This window comes from Pinus tabuliformis, chromosome 5_1 (genome assembly GCF_031772625.1).
Source record: "Pinus tabuliformis cultivar Carrire ecotype Pingquan chromosome 5_1, CPIR1, whole genome shotgun sequence".
Taxonomy (NCBI): Eukaryota; Viridiplantae; Streptophyta; class Pinopsida; order Pinales; family Pinaceae; genus Pinus; species Pinus tabuliformis.
The window spans coordinates 293,672,888-293,700,026 of record NC_142305.1 but is presented as its reverse complement, the minus strand read 5'-3'; positions in this window follow the sequence as shown (position 1 = coordinate 293,700,026).

Below are 27,139 nucleotides of genomic sequence, written 5' to 3'. Positions count from 1 at the left end.
AAGCGAAGAAGCAAAGAGGAATGAGTCTTCAACGCATAAGTCATGGCGGGACTACAGAGGACTCCCGAGCCTAGGAATGAAAAATCAGCATGAGTGCCAAGTGACAAAAAGGTACTAACTAGGGCACCCATGATAAGGTAGGCTCTACCACACAAGTCATGATACTTCTAAGCAATGAGAAGGTTCTGCACCATAACTTGGTGGGGTCGACTTAAGGCAAAATGGGAAAGGAAACTGATAAATGCACAATGCAGATGGAAAAACCTAACCTATATGCCAGTTTCGAGAACCAATACCTGTCAGAACGGACCAACCATAAACTTCCAAAGGAGAAATCTTCCAAGTTCTGTAAACATAAATAGGAACAATAGACACGAAGTTAATACATCCCACATATAAACTTCATATAATATCTTTGTGTTATAGAATGAAAAACTTGAAAATGCGTACCTCATATATACAATATGGTACAGGGAACCACGCAACCTTTCGGCTTACGTATAATAGCTCTTCGGAATAAACCCCTTGCAGGGCTCAAACCAAGGACTCCTTTGGTAGTCATAACTCATGGCTTCAAAGAGTTCCTCCTGTGAAGGCAAAACAAGATCTGAGAAATCATGAGAACTACAAGGATCAAAAGAGGGAATTAAAGGGTCCCATGTCCCTATAGGAAGAATCTCTCGGTCAACTGTCGGGACCAAGTCCCAAGAAGGAGAATAATAAGTCAAAGGATCCTTCTTAGAAGCAATTGAACATTGAGGATTCAATGCCACATAATTTACCCGTGGCGGGGTAGAGTCTACTTGAACACTTGGAACGAACCAAGGGGCATTCTGCAGTAAAGTCGAATTAGGGTGGTGATTATCAGATGCAAGCTGATCAATAGTGACAATATTCCCATTATGAGGAAAGCACATTACTCGAAAGAGTGAAGACACCACAACATTCATAGCATAGACATGATCACGCCCAAGTAGCATATTAAAGTCTAAAGGGCTATCAACCACCATCATATCGATTAAGACAGTCTTCCCACCTAAAGTGATAGGCACTTGAGGAAGAACACCCATAGATTCACCAGGTCTTCTATCATAGGCTAACAACTGACTCTGAGCTGTCAACAACTTTGGGGAACCCAAAGCTTTCCAAGTCAAAGAGGATATAATACTTGTAGAGGATCCTTCATCCACCATACATCGATAGACATTTGTGGAATTAACTCTGACCTTTATTTGGAAAGGTGTAGCGGAAGGAAGACGAGGCTCAACAAGACTATCCCAATCAAAGGAAACACTCTTAGAACTTGGAGGGGGAACATTCGAAGAAACCGGAATGCCCCCTATACTAGAAGACTCTGTACTAGAGATCAAACAGACTCTTTTGTTAGGCACTTCACCCCCAAAAGAGGAGTGTAATCGGCCAGCGATTGCACTGGCTGCACCACATTATCAACCAATGGTTGATGGGATTGATGAGAAACCATATCAGATCTAGGAGTAGAAGTACTTTCAGACTCGGACCATATCTTTTGAACCTCTGGAATACCAGGGCATAAATGAGTAAGATGGTCTCCCTTGCATATCTTACAAGGGAACTTAGGTTTAAAACTTCTACGTCTAGGCTTCGTATCAACCTCCATTCCGCCAACATGACTAGCAGTGGTTTGCGGAGAGTCCTGAACATGACTTGCAGAGGTCGGTGACTCTTTGCTAGTATGATTCGCAGTGACTAGACTCGTGCCCCCAGCATGACTCGCAGCGGCTGAAGACTCATCTCCAACATGACTCGCAGAGGTTGAAGATGAAGTGCTAGTATGACTTGCACTGACTAGACTTGTGCCCCCAGCATGACTCGCAACGGCTGAAGACTCATCTCCAACATGACTCGCAGAGGTTGAAGATGAAGTGCTAGTATGACTTGCAGTGACTAGACTTGTGCCCCCAGCATGACTTGCAGCGGCTGAAGACTCATCTCCAACATGACTCGCAGAGGTTGAAGATGAAAGGCTAGTATTATTCTTCTTCTTTGACTTCCTTTTCCTCCTCTTTTTAGATTTCTTGTTACCAGAAGGAGGCGAAGAAGGAATCCCAGATTTCTCTTTGAAAGAAGATGAACAATTAGCACCCATTTGATGCCCCTGAAATAAAGCATTCATCTGAGAAGCTTCAAGAGCATTCGGAATATTCGGAGTGGACCACAGCCAAACGGGTAGTCCAACATTCAACCCAAGAATATTCAAAGTGGCCATCAAGGGAGTACCAACGTTTCCAAAGAAAGGAAAAGCACAAGGATCCCCTTTTGGAAGGGTACCTTGGTTGGTTTCCACAGGAATATTAGCCATGTCTAACTGATCCAAAGACCCTTTCCTTTGCGGGAACATAGAAATAACTCTTCAAAGAATATGGATAAGCAATCAAAACCTTTGCCCTTGAGGAGGCAACTCCACAACTTTCGAAAGAACGACCAAAAGCCTTTCAAGATCGGTAGAGTGGTAAGCCAGTCACTTGGACCACAAAGTCCAAATGTGACTAGACAAAAATACCTAAAGCCAACTATATACAAGGAGCAAAGAGCACTCACTATAAAGTCCCTAAAGATACAGCCAGTCAAACAACTTTCAAGTATTTCCGCTCCGGGTGATTGAGACCGGACACCAAAATACGAGAAAGTGAATCAAAGGGCCTTCCGAAGATAGTCTGGGATGATGAGGGCCCAGTCCTATCAGCGAAGGTATCAGAGGAAGTTACGCTGACCTCCTAACAATAGCCTGCACCGGTGCAAGCCCCCAAGCTTCGCAAGGGTGCCCTCTGGAAGTACTGTCGAGAGTGATACAACGTCGACCTCAGGTGCCACGGGATTCCCCTCCGCAGCCACCTATGCAGATCCCTAGGAGAGGCAACTATGGGTACCAACTCGTCGCAGAAGCCAGGCGGAACAGTCGTGAGGTAAGTTCGGACAAGTAGGAGAGGGGGTATCTCTCTTCCCTGTCTTCACAGACCCTCGTGCTTAACTCCCAGATCCGGAGCTTTCCTGGTCTTCCTAACGCTATTGGATTTACTCTCTTTAATCAGACTCTTATGTTTGACGTTTTATGTGGCCTTGGAGAGTTAACTCTCCACTCGCCTATTCCAAGGCCCTAAAATCCTAAACTTGTTGGTGTAATAACTAAAACAAAAAGTTCTAGTGGATTTTAATTAAGCGCTTGATTTTATTAGGCTGTTCTTTAAGTCACAGGGTTATGGAGATGAAACTGGTGGTGTTTTTTGACGAAAAAGAAGTTAATAAAAACTTAACTATATGCACATGCACTTTTTCGTTCGATGAAAAGTAATCTCTAGAGGGCTCAGAGGAACTTCAAATTAAACAAAATTTTTGCTTTCTTTTCAAACTCCACACTCACAAAAGCTAACAAAGCTATGTATGCATAAAAAGGGATGCAAATCTTACCCTAATGCAAGAACTAAATGTGGATGCAAGATTCAAAGACTACTCAAAAAACAAAGAAGGAAAGTTGCTGCTTTACCAAATTTTGTCTTGCCACTAAAATGCTTAGATAGAAGATGATTTGTTACTAATCATTTCGTCCAAACAATAAAAACAAGTTTTAAGATAAAAAACAAAGCACTTTCACTTCGCAAAAAAGGAAATCAAATGAGAAGCAAGTTTAAGAAAGCGAAACTCAAAAACTTTCAAAAGATTTTCTTTCAACCAGACCACAAAGTCTTTTTCAAGGGGAGAACACTCAAAAACTGATACCAATGATTGATAAACAAGCAATCAAACACTTTTGTGAATTAACACCTTTCAAATGAGTAAAACTCAACAAAAATAAAATGTGTTCGAAATCGCTTTTGACAATCAAAAGCAGCAATGAAAGTCCAAAATATCAAAAGACAAGTTTCAAGAAAAATGGTAACAAACAAATTTCTCGAAAAGAAGGAGTAAATGGTCACAAAAATGATTCCGTTAAGCAAACACAAATGTCACGAAAACAAGATGGACACAAAGATTGAAAACAATCTTCCCACTCTGTCGAAACAGAGCAATCAAGATTCTTAGACAGAAATCTTGTGTGTCAAAAATCAATGACGCTTGCAATCAACGAAAAACAAGACTAGCACTCCTTATAACTAGAGAGAGTTCAGAACAAGATGCCCCCTGTCAAACAGGGAACTGTTACTGGAGAAATAACTGCTTGACACTGACCCAAACCACCAGAAAAACATTCAGCAAACAGAAAAATTATAAATCTTGAAAATAATGTGATATATGCGCCTGCAATTATTTGCAGAATGCGTGTATACGCGACTGAAACTAAGGAAACCTGCGTATACGCGGGTTCACTTAGTGAAACTAGCGTATATACGCCTCTGTAATCCAGAAAAAGAGCGTATCTGAAGTCTTTCAAGAAAAATAAAAAACACAGACTGAAAAACTGGCAAAGCTTGAATTTCAGGAAAATATCAGACAGTCAGAACCAATAAACAGAGGGGCTGAGCCTTGATTGGCTTGAGGACTACCCAAACTAGGAACAACAAGAGTGTTGTCCCCAGCGGAGTCGCCAATTCTGGTTGAAGGGAAAGTACCCCTAGGGTCCTTTGGGCTAAGACTCTACCAGACTGAAAATTTCTTATTTAAAGAAACACACACACAGCCATCATCTTTACTTTTAAGCAAATTCTAAGGTTTAGGGCACATACCAATGGTCTTACGTTCGAGAAGACCGTTAGGGTGCAAACCCTCCTTGGAGTTCCCTTCTTCTTCCTTTGACCTGCAAGACAAACAAATCAAAGAACACAACAGTACCTGTACAAATACTTATGTATAAATCATCTTCATGCTATAAAGTTAGTTATAAAAGATCTTTAAGTAACCACTTTCACAAGAATTCAACACAAGAATTTCATAAGCATAAAGAAAGATTATTCGGGAACAAAGACGTGTTTCTTTATAAATAAAGGCAAATAAAGTACAGATATCGGAAAGATATCACCTGAACACCTTCAGCAGGCTCCAAGCAAGCTTCCTCCCGGATTCGTTCCAACCTCAAGCTTCCGACAAGAGCTCCTTCCAAGTCCTACTCCAATGATGATACCAAGGATGAATGATCACCAATACACATGGAAACAAGGGTTTCCTATGCAAGATGGGGGAAGTGCAGACAGCACCAAGGACTTCAGACCTGATCTAAGGGAAAAATCTCAGCATAATAATCTTGCTCTCCTTTCTCTCTCCCCTTGGCCTTCCCATTGATGTCTTTTTATACCCTCTCCAAAGTAGTTTTTTAGTTAGGAGTTGGTTGGGAACAGTTGGGCCACGGGCACTAACAGGTGATCCAGTAGGTAAACCCGCGATCACCGCTCGAAAAAGAGGAAATTATATATTTTTTAAGTGTTTTAATAGATACACGCGGGTTGGGTATGACAGACCCGCGTGTACACGCGTTTAACTCAGGGCAATGTCGCGTATAGGGAATAAAACACTGTTTTTTAAAATTTTGGACCAGGTCTGGAAGGAGGGGTTGCCCTAGGCCATGAGTGCAGCATCACAAACCATAAGAGTGGGATTTGGAGCTATAACAATGTATTGCATTTCTTTAGCATGGAGTCATTATATGTCACATGTTTGGTTTTCTATGCTTGTTGCTTACTCCATTCAATCTCTCTAAAAGCGTGGAAGAATTAGGGTTTCCTCTGTCTGGTTCCTCTCATCTTACCTTTGTGTTTGGTCTCAAGCGAGCTCGAGGAGCTTGTGTATGTTGTTCTTTTTCGTGGGCAGCAAACCCATCTCAGTTTCAAGTCAATTATTGGGTTCAGGCCTAATGTTCAATGTTCAATTCCTTTATGCCATGATAACTTCCCAGGTCTACATTGTCAGTGTAATTTTCGGGACCTCAAGATGTCTGGTTGCTTCAAGCTCGAGGTCTGGGCTGTTTGTTACAAAGTTTTCTATTCCATCACAGTTTTGTTGAGAGGCATCATGGTTCATCCCTCCAGTCCTACCTCTTCAGTGAGAGGTGGTCAGGGTCGGGGGAGGAACACCGAGAGTCATGGCGGTAGTAGTCAAGCGTAGCCTCGTTAGTCGAGGGGTAGGGGCCACCATTCAGCTTCATGGAAAATACATGATGCATCCCAATCATACCAATCAGGTACCCCATCTCAAGTCCGACAACTTATTTTCAACTGGGACACTGAACTTAATCAATGGGCAGAAGTGGAGATTCAAATGGACAATTGAAGAGACCTAGTCCCCAACCCTGGCCACTCTAGAGGTCACACTTCTCAATATAAGCAAAATGTTCACCTCTATTGATTAATGAAGAACATTGTTGCTAAGGCCATAATGAACCCTCCAGCTAGTTCCTTTAAGTTTGATCTTGGTCTTCAGGAAATCCAGAAGGAATTTCAACTTATTTAGTTTCAAATTCAGCAGCAGAATGTCCACCTCAGCCGCATTGAGAAACACATTCTAGGTTTTCCCCAATCTGAATTACTAGGTTCAACTGTGAAAGATCCAACTCGAGTGGTTTCCTCCGATGAATAACAATTTGCTTGGCTTTGTTTAGTTTCAATTTTTATTTAACTCTATATGGTAAATCTGCTTGCTAGGTTACTATGTTTCAGTTCTTAGATCTTAGAAGGTTTCAAGACATTCAGTGATACAAGGCACTGTTAGAGAGTCAAACTTTTATGTTTTTGGATGACTTACAATGTTGTTTGGTGGCCAATTTCCCTCTGGCATGTGGAGGCCACCGAACTCCTTAAATTTTTGTTCTAACGTGCTTTTTGAAGAAAAGAATGAAAATATTAGGCGAAGATTAAAAAAAAAAAAATTAAAAAGTTCAAAAAAAAATATACGAAACAAAACGCAAATCTTATAAAACGAAAAGATTTCAGCAAAGTCAGAGATGTGCTTAGGTAGTACCCGTATGAAGGGGAACCAAAATGATCCCTATGTACAAAGCGAAACCGGAACGACTCCTATATAATATAGCAGACGAGAGGACGATATAATTACAGAAACGGCGTAGAATCTAGCTACCATGGTTGTAAAAGATCCCATTGCAGGTACGTGTACCTAATTTTCAGTTGAAGGACAACTTTACAAGAAACAAAGATGTGGAGTAGGGGAGGGTCGCCAATACATGTGCGCCCTCCCCGCCACGTCAGTTTACCACGCGTCAACCCACATGGCTCCGGTACGACACCTGTCCACCGTGGAGCTGGCCGTGTGGGCTATCACCTCGCGTCATAAAACTCCTCCTTCGCGCCATTTGAAAGGTTGGTCTGGGCTCATTTCTGCGATGTTCCATTTTCCCTTTGTCTTTCTGCTCGGGGCCGGTTGTTGGGCGAAGCCCCCCGCCGAAGATGGCGCGGGACGGCCCTATAACCTGCGCGCATGGTGGTTTATTCGTGTGTTGGGGGAATGCTGTGTTCGGTTGACAGGGTTTGTGTACCTGCGCGCAGAGTCGTTTATTCGTGTGCTGGTGCGAAGGTTTGATGGAGTTTCAGGGTTTCTGGCTGGGACAGCGGTTCTGCTTTTCTTGTGCTTTTCCGCCTGGATTTCTTGGTCGTTCTGGAATGCAAGTTGTTTAACATGGAATGCCGGTTGTTTAGCATTTCTCTGGTGGTGGTCTTATTCGGCGATTTTGTTGTTTGGGGAGGAGTCGGTCGCCATTCTACTGAGCTTGAGGTAACATAGGATTTTTCTATTTTGCGCTGCTGTTTTTGTTGTTTTTCTGATCTCTAATGGCTTTTTTCTTCCTGTTGCAGGTGTGGAAAAGGACGTTGCAGGTGTGGAGAAGGTCTGGCGAGCTGTGGGGAAGGTGGGGGAGGTCGGCGACCATCCATGGCCTGTAACCGGTAGGATTTTTAATCCTACCAGCTATTACTCTGTGTTTTTCAACACAAGCATCTCTAACAGGATATTTTGTGAACTTTCTATGGCATTTTATGGCATTATTTTGAGCATTTTTTTGAGGGTTTAGGGTTTTAGGCATTCTATGGCATTTTTGCTGTTTTAGGGTTTAGGGTTTTAGGCATTCTATGGCATTCTGTTTTTGTTGTTTTGCTGTTTTAGCCTGTTTTAGCCCTCAAAACGCTCTGTAGCTGCTCTCCCCTGACTTGCATAGCCGGCCCCGAGCAGAAAGACAAAGGGAAAATGGAACATCGCAGAAATGAGCCCAGACCAACTTTCGAAACTCTCTGTAGCTGCTCTCAATTGCCTTGTTACTGTGTTTGCTTTATAGATAAAAACGCTGCATTTTTATTGTCCCTGCTATTGTATCTTTTTCATTTGGCATATGAGGGTTTCTCTTTTCTTTCATAGAGTTCTGAGTGCTCTGCTTCGTGCTATTGTTTGTTTTATATTCGACTGCTCGGAGGGGAAGGCTCTTCTAAAGCCTCACTAAACCCTTACGAAGCTTCTTCGCAGACTTGCTACTCAGGTTTCTCTCTGGGCTACAGTGTTGTAGTTATGTATTTCTAGCCAAGAGCCTGGTAATTTCCTTGTCGGTAAATTATTGGTATTTTTAATCTCCTTTCTGGAAGTGAGACTTGTCAAGCGGCCTCGGCCCTTGTAGACATTCTGTATAAGTTATATGTTTTTTTTTTTTTCTAATGGACTTTGTATGGAAGCCGTGGACATTTTACGACCTTAATCACAGTTATACTGTTAATTTATTTATGGTTTCTTGAAGTCATAATTGTTATCTTGTTTCCTTCTATGAAAGTCTTATTCCGAATTTTACACACAAGTTGCATTCTCTATTATTTAAATTGACTTATAAGCATTTCTCTGGATACTGTTTGAACGCTACTATTCTTGATTTACTCATTGTAGAATATTATGATTTCCTTATGCTGTAAAACCTTGCATAGTGCTAAGTTTTTGAGATCGTTTTCACTTGTGACGGTGCATCTCTATTTGAAGGTTATTTTGTTTTTACAGCTGATGAGTTTATAAGTTAAGAAATGGGTAGGGTTTACTGTTTTATGAACAAAGCTTCTACTCTTTTATTTCCTTTTAATATCGCTCAGCTTTTACTAGCAAACTTTATAGGATTAAATCCTTGTCAGGGTTTTGTTAGAGTTTCCTTCTCCGAACGCCACTCCTATTGTGCTTTTATTACTATTTTTACAGAGATGACATAGATTGTGCCTTTTTACTATTTTTGGTTTGGTTGGATGACATGGATTGTCGAATCAGTGCTTGATGTAGCCTGTGAGTTTCAAATTTTGCGGAGTTGAAATGCCCGATAATGCATGCAGAGAGATTGACCATTCTTCATGAAGAAATAGGTTCGATATCTGCTTGAGTCGGAGTGTTGGTGTTTTCAACCTATAACTCCAGTGTCTCTCAGTAGTTATGTCTTCGGTCAGGTCTTGAGTGGGCATATCAATTTGGAACAATTTCTGTTTTTTACACCTATGACCTGGAGCATATTTTTCATCACAATTATAGGAGAGTCCATTTCTTTGGTGGTCTGCCATTTGCGTTGGAGACAACCTTTGTACTTCCAAGGGATGTGTAGGAATTGTGCTAAGTTGGAATATTTGATTCTGCAAACAGATTTCTATGCACTTTTGAAACTTTTCTTCCTAGTTGCTTGGGGAACAGGGATATAAGGAGTGCAGAGCTATCGGGAGAGGAGAATGTGTTGATAATAGTGATATATTTGTAGGGTGCTGGTCTCCATTGTAGCTGTTGAATTGTCTAGATTGTGTACCTCTGAATGTAAATTTCTTGTAATATGTGAAAATAATATTGAATCAAAACCCTCCTTGACCCGTATATAGCACATGACCTACTGAAATTTTAAATTTATGGAGTCGGTATAATCTCTATTCCAAAAAACATAATTATTGTTGCTTAGTTTCCATGCATTAGATATTGTGAACACTCTTATCAAGAGCCAATTCAATCCCTTTAAGAATGGCATGTGCTTTTGCCTGATTGTTGATCTTTCCTAAGGTTCATTCAAATTTTAAACTTTATTTATCTCCAGCGTTGATGACAAGACCCACAATTGCAGTTACCCTGGATTTCCTTTCGGTACACTGATTTCCTTTGAATCTCTCTTATTTTTGCAATGCCTAGTTTTGTGCAGGGAAGTTTAAATTACAGGAAAGCCTAAAATGCTGTAGATTTTGAGCTCTGAAGCAATTTTGTGGGATTTTTGTATACCTACTGCTTTGGAATTTCCTTCTTACATGTATTAGAGGCAATTCATAATTTTTCTGTACCGTAATACACTGTTATAGATCAATATTAACTCCAAATCTCATAAGTGTAAAAAGGGATCTAAAGAAACAGAGACATGATTCTCTTGATGCTTAAAAGATCCCATCTTAAGATGGGTCTACGCTGGTTTATATTTTGTAGATTTATAAATTATTGTAATTTTATTTTTATTTAGTTTTTATAATAATTTAGCTATTTTTAATTTTCCATTTTTACTCCAATTCTTTTTTCCCCCTCTAAGAAGGCTGTTGTAACTTTGCGTCAATTATAACAATTCATTAGTTAACCAAACAATTGTCATATGTGAATCACTAATATTGTCAAACAATTGATCTACTCATGAAGGAAAATGAAAAAGGTGAATAGGTGCTTAGAAAAGAATTAATGACTAAGCCACAATTCGTCATATAGCTGATTAGGTTACTGTGCACCCAAATTTCTCTATCTTTTGGAAAGTTGATGTAACAAGATGGAACAATATGATTCTCATAGTTGTTCATCAACTGATTTGATTAATTTAGATACTTCCATCATTTTTACTGACACATATAAAAACACATGCTCTCTATAAGTTGGGCAGTAGTAAAAAAATAGGCTAGCTAGGTGATTGATAAAAATCATAACTATGTTCTTTATTGTATTTCTAGTTTCCAGCAATGTAAAGTTCTTATTCATTCTAATTCAATCAATAACATGGTAAGTATAGAGTTCCTTACTACTAGTGCCTCGTACATTAGAAGCGAGCAGGAGGTGTTTCTAATTGTGAGTGTAGACTTCTATTCAATGTTAAGTGATTGTAAACTTGCCCAGCACTGTCATCACATTATTACGGTCCACTTATTGGAGCCATAAGTTAGTTTAGAGCTTTGTACAGTGCGCACAGAATAACTTATAGAAATAGTTTTATCATAATTAATATTTTACAGAAAGACATATTCCATTGAAAATTTCTTATCAACACACAGTTAGGTTGCCACAAGAAATCACTACTAGGTTGTAAGCCAAAATGTTGTTGTGCCAAGAAAAAGATACAATCCATCCAAAATCCACATCATAATGTGGTTAGAACCGAAAACATATGACACCCCTATTCTTTATGGCCCTGAGAATCTTGAGTGCCAAAACTCCCCGAGTTACCTTCTTGAGCCAGGTAGGTTGGCCTACCAGTCAAGGGCTGATTAGGAAATGGTTGATTGTTGCCATATGATTGATTCCAATTTGCAGCTTCCAACCATGGAGGTATTGAGTACCCATACCTCACATTTGCATTACTAACCCCTGCATTAAGTGGAGGTGTGTAATGAGCATACAGAGAATTGACACCAGCTCTGGTAGGAACAAGGCAAGTGGGTAAACCCTCGGTTTGATAGTGGGGCACTTGAATGTTTATGAGATCTTGGAATAATGGTGTATTATCTGCAATGGAGTCCAATGAGTTTGAAATAATCCTAGTTTCATCAGCTATTCTTGTATCGTTGATCATCCCTTGTTCCTTTTCAAGCATTTGTTGTGCCTTTCGTTTTTCCTTTTCCTGTCTTGCCATTTGCTTTTGTTGGTCCTTAACTTGCCTTGCTTTATCTCTTTCAATCCTTTCTTCTGCTCGCTGTTGTGCTGCAACAATCCTTGCTGCCTTCTTCTCCTTGACCATATCCTTCTTTTTCTGTTTTAATTCTTGCATTTCAAGTTTCTTTTTTTCTGACTCAACTAACAGGTTTATATAGTCCTCTGAGGTGAGTAGCTGTGAGCTTCGGCCCAGACGAAGACTACCCGGTGCACCTTGCTTTTTTCTCATTGATACTCTCTCTACTGGTAGCTTTAGGAACCGTCCAAGTGTCTTCTCCACCCCTCCCACCTGCATGTCATTGCTTGGTACTTCCCTTTCAGTATCTGTTGGAACTGATTGAACCATATCATTATCTTCATTTGATGCCTCATTATGTCCTTCATCTTCTTCCATTGATCTATTGTCCACAAAAAAATGAACAATTTCACTGTTCAATTCTGCTGGTTGTGAGGGCATGTTCATGCTTTCTTCATTGGTTGCTGAGACACTATGTGCATTCATATTGATCATTGCTTCTGCTAGCCATGAAGGTGGGGTTACTTGGCTTGGCAATGTCAATTGGTCATTGTCAACTGCATGTTCAACAATATCATTAGCAATATCAGCAACAGGAATTTGATGTTCTTGAGTTGGTGGAACAATCTCCATGTTACTAGGAATTTGTTCATTGTTATATTGTGTTTCACATACGGTTTCATCATCTTCAGCATATAACTATCCTTGAGACAGGGAAATCATATTACCAGCTACAACAACATTATCTTGGTCATCTACTTCTTGCACTTCAACACATGTTTGGACATTCCCTTCTTCCTCACCATCCACATGAAACGCTTGGCTACAACCAGTATCATGCATAAGAGCATCATAGTTCAGTGGCCAGATTCCTGTCCTCCTAAAGCCAGCCTTGATATTTGATGGTGTCAAAGCCCTTTTAAAAGCTTTACTTGCAAGCTCTGCTAGCTCAAACCTTTTCACCTCAACCCCTGGATTCTTTGCCATCCATGCAGCACGCTCCGACCTGAAATAGTTCTTGAAAGGGCCAAACACACTAACATCAAGGGGTTGCAGCCTATGAGTGGTATGAGCGGGCAATGTCAACAGGTCGATGCCTAAATTGTTTGCTTCCTCAATTGTTTGTACAACCATGTGGCTCCCATGGCCATCCAATATCAAAAGGTGTCTGTTATTAGGCGAGACGCCACCTGGTACCGATGCAGCAAAGTGAAAAAGCCAACTTAGAAATAGTTCTTTAGTTATCCATGCATGGGGATGTGCAGCCATGCATGCACCTGGTTCACAGTTCTGTATATAGTTTTTCAGTTGATTTTTACCTTTGAATAGATAAAATCCTGGGATTGAAGTACCAATTGCATTAACACAACATAAAATAGTTATCCACTCCCTGCTCTTGGGCAAAATCTTTGGCACATTTCGGCTCCCTCTCTTGACAATTACCCGCATGCAACAATTCCTCCCTGCCTGTAAACCTGTTTCATCACAGTTTCATATATGGTCTGCTCCATAAGAATGTTTATCATAAGCACTAGAAAGTGTGTCATAGAATTTTTGCACAACCGCAGGGCGCAAATTTAATGCTCTGTCTCTGTCAAGGCCCTCAGCAGTATGCAATACAAGTTCTGGATGCCTTTTTTTAAACCCAAACCACCATGATTTACCAGGAAACCCATCTTTGAATGGGTTTGGCCTCCCTTGACAGATTTGAGCAACTGTTGATTTGAGTTGTATCAACTCTAGCCCATGTCCCAGTTGGGCCATCTCTTTACACCACTCAACCACCTCGGCCTCCTCATCCTCAGTCATAACTGTAAGAGGCCCTCTGCGTTCTGTATGAGTCAGTCCATTTATCCAATAATGTATTGACGAGGGAGGAATACCATGTTTTTTTGCAGATGCCCGAACTGAGTATCCATTAAACTCTATGTCCTCAATTGCAACTAACATTTGTTCTTTTGTCCATCCTCTTATAGCACTGATCTTTTTAGTTGAGCTTGCCCCTTGGACTGTTGATGATGGTGGTTCTGTGGCTGATGGTGTGTTAACATCAGCGGCTGTCACATGGTCATCTTCAACAATGTTCCTTGGTGCATCGCTGGCATGGACATCAGCTGGCCTGTCATCATCAAACGATGTGCATCGCAGCTGCGCACCCCTTGTCACTCTCCTGCCACTTCTCCTTGTACGAGCAGAGTAACTTCCTTTTGCCATAGATGCAACAACCTGTAAAATTATTGCATGCATTTAGACATTAGAATATATGTTAAATTATGCTTTATTACTTCTGCAAAAATTACTTTTCCTCTATTACAGGAAATTATCAACATGTATGTTGCATTTAGACATTTGAATATATGTCAAATTATGCGTTATTAATTCTGCAAAAATACTTTTCCTCTATTACAGGAAATTGTCAACATGTATGTCATTGTTTTCACAATGAGAGCAAATGTTTCACTTTCATAGGGCAGTGTCAGGATAGGCGTATACATTAGGATACAGAGCTTGTTACATTAGGATATGCGTATACAGTGATTACAGTCTATCCATATGTATTACCTTAGGATATGCGTGTAGAGTGAGAACCCCGGGATACCATGTTGTATATTGATTAACTTGTCACCTTTGTATCTTATCTAAGCTTATGACAAGCTTTGCAATTAGAACATAGTAGTTACACATGACTCTTTCTAACCATGCTTGTTTACCTAATCACTTGCTTGTCTCATTCTCATTACACTCGGCATAAGTAATAGCACAGATATTTTACAAGTAACATCATCTAAAGGTTGAACTATTAGTGCTAACCTAAGAAATACATGTATAGATATGATAAAGTACCTGTATCACAGGTTGGTTATCTCCCTAATAGACTGGATTCAGCTTTAATATACATATAACATATGTAATTATACAGAGCTTTGTTCTAGCTCACTCATAGATAAGGGTGAACTGAAACCATGCTCAGATACTAATACGAGCTTTTTAGTGTATAGAGCTTACTAGTGATAAGATGAATGAGATGTATTCAATAGCTTCAATTCCTGTAAGCTAAGGTTCAATTCCTGTAAGCTAAACAAGCTATGACTACAGTACTAACACGACATACGTAGCCTCTGTGATATGTAAGCTGTAATCACTATCACATTTGATTCTATGGTCTCCTAGGTGTCATAGACAATTGGTTTTACTTCAGTTTAATTGAGTTTCATTGCAGTCATTTATTTTTTATATTTTTTCATATAATTTATTTACTTATTTTGAATATTGTGAAGAACAATCTCTGCTCCAAGATTTCTCTCCATTATCTGTGACTTAATTTACAGTGCTGAATTATGTAAATCCCCATTCCTTTGGTCCAACTTTTACAACTCCGTATGGCTAGGGCTCTCCATACCCTAAGGTCTCGAGCTCAACGAGGTGAAAAGATATGAAGGCCAATAAGACTGTCATCTGCTATGTTACTTATAATTGCGTTTTCTCATTATCTAAAATCTTACAGTCATCTAATCCAATAAAGAGAAATGGTCATCTGCTCGGGCTTCCATTCTAAGAAACCATTCCCCAGTTCTATGGTCCATTCATCAGTAGTATAAATTCACTTATTTGCAGTCTTTCGACTCAATATCAAAATGTTTGCTTTCTCAATAGCTTCATGCTTCTGAAAATATGTGAAAAATATGTGAAAAATTACTCAGTTTATCAGAGTCATTAAAGTTACAATTCATTTTTGTTCTATGTTTTAACTCATCTATGTTCACTCGGATCTTGTCACTTCTGAATTGCCCAAAATCGGATGGTTCACACTAGGAGTACAGTTTGACATCGGCTGGCATTCTTTCTTTTACAATAACCTTTCCTTCTTTCTGACAGGAGGTCTTATAATAATATAGTTATCGACCAGTAAAGTAAGTCAAGCAAGCCAGTTCGGTAGCTGTCCAACGGGCAAAGGCTTCTTTCTTTAGAGTGCTGCCCGCCCCCTTCTTCATTCATTCATTTAGGCCCGACTAGGAGTGGATCCAGGGAACCTGGCTCGGGAACAGCTTCTTACTAGTAGGGGCTAATCACAGTAAGAGAGTCCAATCTCTGAAATAGAGCTTAGTCTCTCCCCATAGTAGTATACTAGTAAAAGGCGTAGATTATGACTTGATCCAATAGAGTCAGAACACCTTTATATCTAAAAGAAATGGTGCTCGATGAAACGATCCAGATTCCACACTATGTTGTGGGCTGGGGGGAGAGCTGCTCTGCGAAGCTAGGCGTTCAGTGTTCTTATGGAGGAACCATAGAACCCAAGCCATAATAATCGCTCAATTCCTGTAAGCTAAGGTTCAAGGTTCAATTCCTGTTAGGTAAACAAGCTATCGCTCAATTCCTGTAAGCTAAGGTTCAAGGTTCAATTCCTGTAAGCTAAGGTTCAAGGTTCAATTCCTGTTAGGTAAACAAGCTATGACTACAGTACTAGCACGACATACGTAACATTTGGACATACGTAACATTTGTGATATGTAAGTTGTAATCCCTATGAAGTTGATGATCGGATAATTCGTGTAAGCTAACCTTCAAGATCGAATAATTCGTGTAAGCTAACCTTCAATTCCTGTAAGGTAAGCAACCTGTGACGCTGATTAGATGGATACGACTGTATTCGATAGCTTAACTGTATAAGCTAGAACACATACATAAACTCTGTATAAAAAAGGTTAACTGTAACTGTATAGGTTAACTGTCACCACCCTATGGACAGAACTCTAATGTAAGAAATCTGATAAATGAAAACAATGAAAACAGAACTGTAAGAAGAATGAGTTGTAATTCATGTAACTGACTTGAATATATTGGCCTCTGTTTTGTGATGTTGTCTTCAAGTTTGCTGAATAGTTTGAAAGCATAAGATGCAACTTCAACAGTGGGTGGACTTCTTTTATAGTTTTGGGGACTTGATTTTAATTGGTGGACATGGATGCACATGGATTGCAATGGCTTCATTTTGAATGTGTGGTATGGATTTAATTTGCTGTGATCTAATGGTTGGGAATTGTTTATTTGTTGATCCATGTGCTTTGATCTGTTTTAATGAGAAATAGAGTGAGTTGGGTGTCATTTATTGCAGTTATTGGGTCTGGGTGTCATTTATTGAACAAAGTGGATTTAATTGTTATTGGGTTGGGTGTCATTTATTGAACAAATTGGATTTAATTGTTATTGGGTTGGGTGTCATTTATTGAACATAGGGTGTTTAGTTGTTGAACAACGCAGCAGTTATGGCTGACATACATTCCTTTTGTTATGTGCAGGTAGGCATATTTATTTGGGATGCAAAGTTGCAGTTCTGATGAGTGGGGGTTGAAGTGACCGCTGTTTTGTACTTCTGGAATAGACCAGTTTGGAAGCCTTTATGGCTCTAGCTATTTTCTACTTGGGTCAATATGTTTTGCAATATTAAGTAGTAAAATACTATTTATGGACAGTTGTGGGCCCAGTCAATATATGGGTGATTTTTGGACATAATTTAAAACTTATTTATACATAATGTTATTTATTTCTGTTTAAATTTTGGTTTCAAAAGTCTTAATCACTGGTGGTTTGGTGGGACCAGTATTATATCAACTACTGGTCCCTGCACAATATTAGGAATCTCTCCCCTAGTCAGATTTTCCAAACGAGATGTTCAATAATACAAAGATGGTGGTAAAATTCTCTTGTATTATATGCGCTAAAAGATTAAAATATCAAGTAACTCATTTATTGATTTTTTTGCGTCTGAAGCAATGGACAGTAGGACATAATTCAGTGTGACTTGTTGGCTGGGTAAGAGGCACATTGTTTTACAATTTTTGCTCTTCTTTTATTTTATTTGGAATGTCTTAATTGTTTATACTATGGCAGTTTTCGATGGAGTTTAAATTTAACAATAATTAGTCATTAGTCACTCACATATGTAATCTTAAATTAGTTTAACCATTATTCTGGTTCTAAAGATGCTTTTAGATAATTCTCCATCAATTTTTTTAGATAATCTTTCATGAGTCTTTTTAGGCCTAATTACTCTGGTATGATCAATTCAAGCCATAAGAATTTGAATGAGAGAATAGCATATCTATTATATGCTATTGTGTATTATTTGTAGGTTGTAGCAATAAACTTCTCCTCCTTTTATCAAAATAGTATTAGAGCCAAAGAAACCAAGCTATGGAAACAAGGTTCCAATCACACTTTACTAGTGCAACGAAAGGATTATGAGAAGAGAGTAGCTAATTACCAGTGTGCAGAGCCACCACCATATCGAGAGAAAAAAAGGGGATGTACATGGTTCGAAATCCACACCAAATAATATTTTTATGTATGCGATAATCTCCTCATCACATATGTCATGGAGAATGATGGATTTATAGAGATTCATGAGGAAACCAGAGGCATTTCCAAACTTAGCAAAAATATTAAAAAGATAGAGCCATGCAATCCTATTAAGTATTGTTGTTGGGAAAAATGCCTATGCAGGACGATCCTATCCACCTAAGGTGTGACAGTGCCTTAGCAACAAACAGATACAGCTATTCTGGTTCTTTCCTTTATGAAATGTGAAAGAGGGGAGATCGATAGACTTACCGTTGTCTTCCGTTTGTCCCTCGATCTAGATCCTCTTCTCTTTGGGTGTTCACAGCTACTCGCCTCCTCGCTTTCTCAAGAGAACAGCTACTTGATTCCCACGAGATCACAAGAGAACAGCTACCTGTGAAAAGAGAACAACTACTTGCGACAAGAGAAGAACACAACACAAAGGCAAATATTCATATTCATAAATGATTCAGGATTAGAAGTAAATCAAATACACTAATGCAATCATATAAATACACCAGCATATAGGAGCAAACCAAGATAGCTTTATTGATTGATAACAGGGTTCAGGAAGAGATACAACCCAGAGGGCTCCAATCCAGCATCTCCTTCCCAGCAAAATGGAATTCCTTCTTTAGCTCCCTTCAAAGCATTAAGCACCCAATGATCCAGTCTCAAACCAACAGCAATTCTTTGAAATAACAAAATTCGAGCCTCTAGATCTCATGGAGGAGAGATCTATATATAGCTATTTTGGAGAGAGGATGAGTCAGCTTGAGATCTGACTAGTGTTCTCTCCCTCTCTCTGTTCTTGACTCCACTTGGAGGTTCTTGCTTCCACTTGGAGATTTGGAACCTCTTACTCATCACCAGTCGAATTCCCTGATGCAAGTGTCATTTTGGAAGCTTCCTGAGCATTGACACATTGAGGAATGAGCCTGCCACTTGTCCAAACTCGCTCAGCGCAGGTAGCCTTTGTTGCAGTTGACATTCAACGCAGGTAGACAGTGGAGCAGTTGACATTCAGCGCAGATGCTCAGTGGAGCAGTTGACATGATCCAGAATTGGCTTGTTTTTTAGCAGTTTCAGGTGGAGAACTTCTGTGAATTGCTGTGGTTAGTTAGCATTGTTCCTCTAGGGGTAGGAACAACATGTTTAGGGACTTTGGATCCCTTGATTATGGACATTTCATGCTCAATGCTGTAAGGCACAAAAATGTCTATAACAAGTATCCCCATGATGAGGATGTTGTTAACAAAGAAACTATGTGAAATATATATATCTCGCCCCATATGCAATGCTTGAAATTTCCCTTCTGCCACAACTTTTTGTATGTGAAGGCTTAGCACATCCATAGCCAAGATGAAGAGAAGTGGAGATAGTGAGAAACCTTCTCTGAGACCCCTTCCCGCCTTGAAGAAATCCGAAGGATAGCCATTTATGGCAACCCCATAATGTACGTTTGAGACACAAGCCATAATCCACTCTGCAGGTCCAACTTAAATACCAATTTTGTGAAGGAGTAGCCTCAGGTAGCCCAAATCAAGACAATCAAAAGCCTTTTGTAAATCAAGTTTCATTATAGCAGCATTTAATTTTTTATGATGGATAGAGTGCATACATTCCTAGGCAATCGCCACTGCATCAAGGAGCTATCTATTTTTAGGAACCTGAACTGTTGAGGAGATACAAATTTGGACAATGTGCGCTTCATCCTATTTGTGATAGTTTTGGATATGATCTTGTAGATAAGATTACAAAGAGAAATAGGTCTATATTCCGAGAAGGTGGTGGATGGAGGCCTTTTCAGAATAAGAGCAATGTATGTAGAGTTTATATGAGGGTGTATATATCCACTGGTTCGGGATTCCTCAACCATGTAACACATATTTCATTAAATTTGGAAGTTCTCAATGGATCTAGAATTTAGAACTTTAACTAGATTAAGTTTTTTCAAAATGAGGAACTAGAAAGTCACTTAGTTCACTAATTTTAATGTAGATATTCACCATTTTTTGTGTAAAAATTATCATGATAAGATTTATAAAAAAAATTATATAAACTTGCTAAAGCAAATCTTTCACATCTTAATCTTGGATTCCTTACATTATCTATTTTAATAGTTTTATGGTTTATATTAAAAGATAAGTTTTTTAAGGTTATTTTATGAGAATAATGATGTGTATTTTACTATAATTAACCCATTTAATTATAATCGAATATAGTAAATATCATGTATGTGTTAAGCTACAATTATTACTAAGAAAGTGTTGGCACAATTTAAAAGTCTATCGCCTTTGCAACACTAATAATATGGTTGAAGATTAAAAAACTCTCATAGATCATCCAGTTTATACTCATATTGGAATTAAATTTCAAAATATTTGTGACGCTGCCAACCTTTTTGATTGTTTAACTAAACAAAATTATGATGGTCTTGAAACACTTCTTTTAATACTTTTTGAGCATAATATTAACAATAAAATTTGAAATAACTTTTAGTAATATCTTTTTACCCATTTTTGGTCTTAGTGGATGATAATCATCATTATCACCATCATAATTACATACTATTGTAGGAAGTTTGCACCATTTTAGAGTTGAGGAGAAAAAAAATAGTATCAAATTAAATGTTGAATGTGAGTAGTAGCATAATTTATTTTTATTTATTATTTGTACTTTTATGTTAATAAAAAAGTTGATTGAGGCTTACTTAATGAATAATAGATTAATATGCAAGATACATATTAAGTATAAAGTTATTTAATGACAAATGATCTTAGTGATGTGTCCAATATATACCATTATTTATAACTTTAACTAAATTAAGTTATTTCAAAATGAGGAATTAGAAAGTCACTTAGTTCACTAATTTAATGTAGATATTCACCATTTTTTGTGTAAAATTATCATGATAAAATTTATAAAACAAATTTATATAAACTTGCAAAAGCAAATCTTTCACATCTTAATTTGGATTCCTGACATTAACTATTTTAATATTTTTATGGTTTATATTAAAAGATAAGTTTGTTAAGGTTATTTTATGAAAATAATGGCGTATGTTACTATTATTAATCCATTTAATTATAATCCGATATAGTACATATCATGTATGCGTTAAGTTATGATTATTACTAAAGGAGTGTTAGCACAATTTAAAATTCTATCACCTTTGCAACACTAATAATATGGTTGAAGATTAAAAAAAATCTCATAGATCATCTAGTTTATACTCATATTGGAATTAAATTTCAAAATATTTGTGACGCTACCAACTTTCTTGATTGTTTAACTAAACAAAATTACGACGATCTTGAAACACTTCTTTTAATGCATTTTGAGCATAACAATAAAATTCAAAATAACTTTTAGTAATATCCTTTTACCTTCTTATATACCTTATTTGGTCTTAGAGGATGATAATCATCATTATCACCATCATAATTACATACTATTGTAGGAAGTTTGCACTATTTTAGAGTTGAGGAGAAAAAAAAAAATAGGATCAAATTAAATGTTGAATGTGAGTAGATTGAGGTTTGCGTAAATAATAATAGATTAATATATATCATAAAGTTATTTAATGACAAATTATCTTAGTAATGTGTCCAATATATACTATTATTTAAAACATTAACTAGATTAAATTTTTTCAAAATGAGGAATTAGAAAGTCACTTAGCTCACTAATTTTAATGTAGATATTCACCATTTTTTCTGTAAAAAGTATCATGATAAACTTTATAAAAAAATTATATAAACTTGCTAAAGAAAATCTTTCACATCTTAATCTTGGATTCCTTACATTATCTATTTTAATAGTTTTTATGGTTATATTAAAAGATAAGTTTTTAAAGGTTATTTTATGAAAATAATGGTGTATGTTACTATAATTAACCCATTTAATTATAATCAGATATAGTAAATATCATGTATGTGTTAAGCTACAGTTATTACTAAGAAAGTGTTGGCACAATTTAAAAGCCTATCGCCTTTGCAACACTAATAATATGGTTGAAAATTAAAAAACTCTCATGGATCATCCAGTTTATACTCATATTGGAATTAAATTTCAAAATATCTTCTTGATTGTTTAACTAAAAAAATTTATGATGATCTTGAACCACTTCTTTTAATGTTTTTTGAGCATAACAATAAAATTCGAAATAACATTTAGTAATATCTTTTTACCTTCTTATATACCATATTTGGTCTTAGTGGATGATAATCATCATTATCACCATCACCATTACATACTATTGTAGGAAGTTTGTACCATTTTAGAGTTGAGAAGAAAATATTTTTTAGGATCAAATTAAATGTTGAATGCGAGTAGTAGCATAATTTATTTTTATTTATTATTTATACTTTTATGTTAAAAACTTGAGGCTTACTTAATGAATAATAGATTAATATGCAAGTTATATATTAAGTATAAAGTTATTTAATGACAAATGATCATAATAATGTGTCCAATATATACCATCATAGATCCATTTTAAGTGCAGATGTAGGGATCAAATTTCTTCACGTGCAAACACTTTGAGTGAAAAATACAATGTGTTATTTTTCATTGTTGAAACTGTATTTTTGAATGCTAAATAGAGTATATATACGACCAAATAAAAATTTTAACTATAAAAAACTTTTTTCTTATATATAGATATATATGAAGTTGATATTGACATAAATTAGTTAACATAAATCTTCAAATAGTTTCTGTGTATCTCTAGCTGAAATATTTTTGAAAATTATAAGATTTAAACATCTAATTCACACATTTATATACTTCTAATTACTTTACAAAATATTCATTTTTTTTACTTTTCTATTTAGAACATAATTTTTATTTTCCCCCCCATATTGGGATGTAAAATGAGCCTCTCGTCTCAATTACTAATCATTTTAATGATCAAAATCAATCATGAATTAGAATAGTAACAAAATAGTACAATTTGATTATTGTCAAATACAACAAGAAAGAGAGAAAATTGACTAAGATATTTATTACAAATGTTTAGTTTTTATTCCTATAGTGTTTAAGCATATTATATTGAAAAGATCATATTAACATTCATCTAAAACTTAGATTCCTTACATTATTTCTATTATCATTAACATTTATATTTATGTATTAAATTTGACTCGTGAATAATAGATTTTGCCAAACAAAAAAAAAACTTACCTATAAAGTTATTTAACAATATACTAATATTGTTTTTCTTACTATTATTGACCATTTTAAATTGACACTAACTACTTTTCCTAAGTTGAGTACAAATTAATTATACTAGTACAATGTTGGCACCAATTCAAAATCTATAAGAAGAAATATTTTATAATTCTAGTTGTGTTGTTCAATGATCAAAATATTTCTTTTATAAATTAGAGGGCAACAAAATAGTGAATTTGATTTATATCAATTATAATAAGGAAAACTCACCTCAAACATTATATCATGTGTCTAGCATTTATTCATTAAGTGTTTAAATGGTTTATATTAAATAGAATACTAATTAAGTACTCCATTGTTTTTTCAATAGACCAAGTATAGAAGATGTTTTTAAGTGCATTATTGAATTTGATTATGCATATTTGATATGGTGAGAAGTCATGTTGGTCAAATAAAGCTTTGAAAACTTAAATATTATATGGCATTGTCATGTAATTTGTATAACACATGATTACATTGAAATATTAAATAATATAAAACTCCTCCAAAAATAATATGAAGAGAATATTTGATAAAATGTATGAATGTATATTAATAGATCCTTCAAAAAAAATTACATTCACGAATCATATAAACCTACTCTTAAGATATTCGCTCAAGCAGATTAAGAATGGCTTCTACACCATATTTATTTATCTTGGGCTTCTTGCAATGTTCTTTCTTTGGCATCCATGCCTATACTATGGTATTAATTGGAATAGAGCCAAGTTCTATGTCATCAGGATTTGGTACCCAATATTGCTCTAAAATTTTTCCATTGTATTTCCCTGACATAGGCTTCCACCAGTCAACCTTTACATGAAGATTCTCACTTTCATTATCCCTAAAGATATCTGAGATGGATTTTTCCATCCAAGTCATCTCTCCTGCATCCTCGTTTCCTAATCTAACTAGCAACATCTTTCCTTTCTCAACATCAATCATCGGATTGAAAGTTGGTTTTAGCTTGTTGCATTTGGGTCCAACATATATTGGTTCATCTATCACATTATAAAAATCTCCATCCATAATACTTGAGATTACTTGCAGTGCATTATGATCAACATCAACAATGTGCCTTGTCCTAAGCCAAAAATCCTCAGAAGATGAATCACTCCCATCTATTATTCTATGATCACTATAGATTCCATCTAATGTAACAAGAACTTTTCCCAATACACCACTTTATTTTTCCATTCCTCTATAACATTTGGTGAATCCTCATTCCCAATAGTGTCTTTCCACATTTTTAAGTATGATGTTATCCCTTCCTTTAGTTCTTTTAAATAGACATCATTTTGTTTGGAAGCTAAGAAAGATGGCTTCCCTATGGGAATTATAGGTCGGCCTTCATCATCCATATTCCATAACTCAACTGGTTCTGACCACTCAATATCTCTAATTGATTCTTTGTACCTTAGTACTGGAACATCATTGAGTACAAGAAATTGGAAGTATTGGACACTAAGATGTCCAACTAGTGCATTTTTTCCCTCCTTGATGTATCCATTAAGGAAACTTTTGAAGTCATAGACCTTGTCAATAAGTGTAGGTGGAAACACTCAATTTTCTTCAATTGCGAGATATGTATCCATCATTTCAAGTAAAGAATAAATATCTTTACTTTTTAGGTTGGAAGACATTCTTCCATAGGTTCCATCTATGTCTTCATGGGTGTGCCCCACAGGCAAGAACCCAACCTCAATAGTGATGAAGACACCAAGTGCAGTTAAAAGAGATAGAAACATGAAAAGATAGCGATTCTTATTATCACTTGCTGCATTGTCCAAATGTAACAAAAAATGTGGAGGAAGAGGTTTAAAATCAACATTTTGACTTTTTGAACTTCCATGAGATTTAAAATCATCCTTGTAACCTTGACATTTTGAGTAAATAGAGGTGTCAAGTAATGCATTTGTAAGTGGGTTTCTTGAAATTCCACTTTCATAAAGTAGATCGCCATACATATCCATTTGTGGGTCTTCAAGGTCCCTTAAGCACTTTGAAAGGGATGTAATAGTAAATTGTGATCCCATATGGACAAATGGTAAGGTGAAATGACCAAAACCTCCTGCCTTATGCCCATGTGTAAGCATACCTGTCAATGACAAACCTAAATTTGTTCCTAATAGATTTAGATTTGACATGTAGCCTTGGGATTGAAGTCTTTGTTTTGTCCATTTTATCATGGATAATGCTCAAATACTCCTTTGGAAACCGCTCTGACATAATTCTATGGGCATAGTAGCAATATCTTCCACACATAACAATCTTGTTATGCTTCTTCAACCTACCTCGTGCCTTTTCTTCCATCTCTTTTGTAGTTGCTGACTTCATTTGTGCCCTCAACAGAATACATTCACTGCATTTACTGAAGTTGGTGTTCTTTGAAAATGCCACATCTCGAAACTTAGTATTCCAAATCTTGCTCATTATTGACTGTGATATTGATGGGTAATTGAGCTTTTGAAGAGCCTCATTGATCTCTTTTAACAAAGAATTTTGTGTGTAAGTCGAAGGAAGCAATCTTAAAGAAGCAGATGTTCCATCTTCTTCAACTTGACGTGTTTGGTTTGGTGAAAAATCTAAAGTATCCATAACAATTTTGTGCAATATTTCTATGGCTGCCATTGTCTGAGCTCTTGCTTTGCATGTGTTGGTGTTACCATGAATAGCTTTGATCTGTCCATGTTGGAAATAATGCTGGTAGTTATAGAATGTGCTTTGAGGAATTTTATGTATCTTATACCATGCTTTCTTACAAATAATATTCCCATTAAATCTCATGTCCTTTACATTTCTAGAAATAGGTACTAGGCCATGGCCATGGCCCTTTGACATGACTGTGTTTGACATGAGTGAATTCAAGACAAAATCTCTAATACCATTTTTATTTATTTGTCTCATATCCCTTCTAGCACCTGCAATGGCCTTCCTATCCACATGTTGAAGACAATCTTTTCTACAACATACATCTGTTGCCAAAACTCAAATTTCTTTCTCTTCATCTATTTTTGTTTGACATTTTGCATTTTTTTTTGTATCCATAACTCGTTTAATCCTTTTATATGGCTTTGTTACATGCATATCAATTGAGTTTCTATCTTTTTCATTACAAAAGTACCCATCCCAATTGTTTAAGGGATTTGTGTCCTCTATAACATCCCATATCACCATTTCCTTGGATGGCTCCTTGAACTTTTCCTTGACCCTTAATATCACACCTTTGTTGTCCACCAACTTATTTATTGGCCATCTAACCAAACAGTGTATAGACATATCCCCAATTCTTCATATCTCACAATTTCCATCTATCTCTTCTAGAAAAACACCAAAATCCATTTCACCTAGTGTTTCACCCTCAATAATGTCATGCTCGTGGACATTAACTAGCATTCCTTTGGCAATGCACATGCTTGTTCCCATGCATTCATGTGTAAGAGAAACCTTTGTACATATGAATCTAACCCTATCTTGGGGAATATTTGTGGCATGATCATGACAGTGAGGCTCCAAATCTAATTCTGGCCAAATTTCATAATATTCTAATGCACCCCCAATTGTATGCTCAAATCCTGTTAGATGTGGTAGAGGATCATTATGTTTTAACACCTTCTCGATTTTAACCATTATGCAATCCTTTATTTACCATCTTTCCATGCACTTTATGCCCAAGCTCTTTATTGAATATGGAGCCCTCGCCCACCTTCACTCCATGTTGCAAAAGATCTACCTTGTTTCCAATAGAAAATGTGGAAGAAA